Source organism: Microcaecilia unicolor, chromosome 1 (genome assembly GCF_901765095.1).
Source record: "Microcaecilia unicolor chromosome 1, aMicUni1.1, whole genome shotgun sequence".
Classification (NCBI taxonomy): Eukaryota; Metazoa; Chordata; class Amphibia; order Gymnophiona; family Siphonopidae; genus Microcaecilia; species Microcaecilia unicolor.
In genome coordinates this window covers 755,685,095-755,688,007 of record NC_044031.1, presented here as the reverse complement: position 1 = coordinate 755,688,007, position 2,913 = coordinate 755,685,095, and positions in this window count along the sequence as shown.

Below are 2,913 nucleotides of genomic sequence, written 5' to 3'. Positions count from 1 at the left end.
AGTAGCAACAGAATCTCAAATAGTAGCAACATTCCATGTAGAATCTAAAATATTTATTTAGACTTTGCTCACCCTTTTTTCAGTAGTAGCTCAAGGTGAGTTACATTCAGATACTCTGGATATTTCTCTGTCCCAGGAGGGCTCACAATCTAAGTTTGTACCTGAGGCAATGGGGGGTTATGTGACTTGCCCAAGATCACAAGGAGCAGCGGTGGGATTTGAATTGGCCACCTCTGGATTACAAGACCGGTGCTCTAACCACTAGGCCACTCCTTCACTATAGCAACATTCCATGTAGAATCTCAAATAGTAGCAACAGAATCTCAAATAGTAGCAACATTCCATGTAGAATCTAAAATATTTATTTAGACTTTGCTCACCCTTTTTTCAGTAGTAGCTCAAGGTGAGTTACATTCAGATACTCTGGATATTTCTCTGTCCCAGGAGGGCTCACAATCTAAGTTTGTACCTGAGGCAATGGGGGGTTATGTGACTTGCCCAAGATCACAAGGAGCAGCGGTGGGATTTGAATTGGCCACCTCTGGATTACAAGACCGGTGCTCTAACCACTAGGCCACTCCTTCACTATAGCAACATTCCATGTAGAATCTCAAATAGTAGCAACAGAATCTCAAATAGTAGCAACATTCCATGTAGAATCTAAAATATTTATTTAGACTTTGCTCACCCTTTTTTCAGTAGTAGCTCAAGGTGAGTTACATTCAGATACTCTGGATATTTCTCTGTCCCAGGAGGGCTCACAATCTAAGTTTGTACCTGAGGCAATGGAGGGTTAGTTACCATATGGCTCCAGAAAAAGGAGGACGGATTGAGCCAGCTGGGTTTTACTTCCATTGCTTTCAATGGAAGTAATTGAGCCAGCCGGGTTTTACTTCCATGGCTTTCAATGGAAAGCCATGGAAGTAAAACCCGGCTAGCTCAATCCGTCCTCCTTTTTCTGGAGCCATATGGTAACCCTTAAGTGACTTGCCCAAGATCATAAGGAGCAGCAGTGGGATTTGAACTGGCCACAGACATGCTGATGATTACTGCCCAGTTAACATATGAGACCTTACCGCTAACTGAATGGGTGGTGGTAAGGTCTCAGGCCCAAAATGGAAGTGCACCAATTTTCATTTTGCCGCACATCCATTTTCAGCTCCCCCCACCCCCCAAAATGGGCCTGAGCTGTTGTAGACGTGTATTGGACGTGCGCAGGTCCATTTGTCAGCGCACATTAATAAAAGGACCCCTTAACTCTCCATTGCCTCAGGTACAAACTTAGATTGTGAGCCTTCCAGGGACAGAGAAATATCCAGAGTACCTGAATGCAACTCACCTTGAGCTACTACTGATAAAAGGTGTGAGCAAAATCCAAATAAAATTAGTAGCCCTTTTACTAAGCAGTGCTTAAAAGTGGTCTGCGCTAATCAGTTAGCTCGTAGCAATGTATCTGCGCTGACTGATTAGTGTAGAACATTCCCACTCTCTGCTCCAGACCCACCCCCAGTGCTAAAATATTATTTTTTAGTATGTGGGTAGTGCATGTACATTCAAAAAGTACCGGGGGCCCCATGGTAGTGAATTTTCACCTCTAAGCAGGCGTTAGTGGTTACCGTGGCTTAATAAAAGGTTCCCTTAGTTCTTACACTCTCATTAAGAAAGTTTAGCAGAGATTGGGTGACAGAGCTGATGGGGGGAGGCGGGGATGGTGGTTGGGAGGCGGGGCTAGTGCTGGGCAAGCCGATGGGGGGGAGGTGGGGTTGGTGGTTGGGAGGCAGGGCAAGTGCTGGGCAAGACTTCTATGGTCTATGCCCTGAAAATGACAGATACAAATCATAGTAACATAGTAACATAGTAGATGATGGCAGAAAAAGACCTGCATGGTCCATCCAGTCTGCCCAACAAGATAAACTCATATGTGCTACTTTTTGTGTATACCCTACTTTGATTTGTACCTGTGCTCTTCAGGGCACAGACCGTATAAGTCTGCCCAGCACTATCCCCGCCTCCCAACCACCAGCCCCGCCTCCCACCACCGGCTCTGGCACAGACCGTATAAGTCTGCCCAGCACTATCCCCGCCTCCCAACCACCAGCCCCGCCTCCCACCACCGGCTCTGGCACAGACCGTATAAGTCTGCCCAGCACTATCCTCGCCTCCCGCCACCGGCTGTGCCACCCAATCTCGGCTAAGCTCCTTAGGATCTATTCAAGGTAAGGTATACACAAAAAGTAGCACATATGAGTTTATCTTGTTGGGCAGACTGGATGGACCGTGCAGGTCTTTTTCTGCCGTCATCTACTATGTTACTATGACATGATGTATAAGGATATGAAACCCAACCCTTTGCTCTGGATTTTACCTTACACTGCTAGTCTCATAATTTTCAAAAGTTATTCATTATAAGGTGTGTGTGTGTGTGTGTGTGTGTGTGTGTAACTTTCAAACAAGTGTATGTATAACATCTGCCCCTGGATTCTATATCTAGTGCTCAAAGTTGCACGCCAATGTGCGTGCAAATAAATCAGATAATGAGCCCTGAATCAGCAATCATTGAGAACTAGAGGTTGCTGTTCAAATCCCTTGGTAGCTGTTTGCCATTTTCTTTTCTTTTCCTTTTTTTTTCTTTAAATTTAATTGTGAGCCTCCCAGGGACAGAAAAATACCTATTGTGACATCTCTTACTCCATCTAGTGGCCATGTTGGGTATATTTTTATTAATAAACTATTTTGGTTTACTTTGATTCCTGGTGCTATCTATTACTTCCATTACTTTTGATAGCCTTGAAGATCAGACAGAGTTAGCTCTGCACTGCACTGTTAGCCAGTGAGGGTTTTCCAGAAATGGTGTGACCTATCAGACATGCTGCTGTGGTCTTCCAAGTGGAGGAGTGGCTTAGTGGTTAGAGC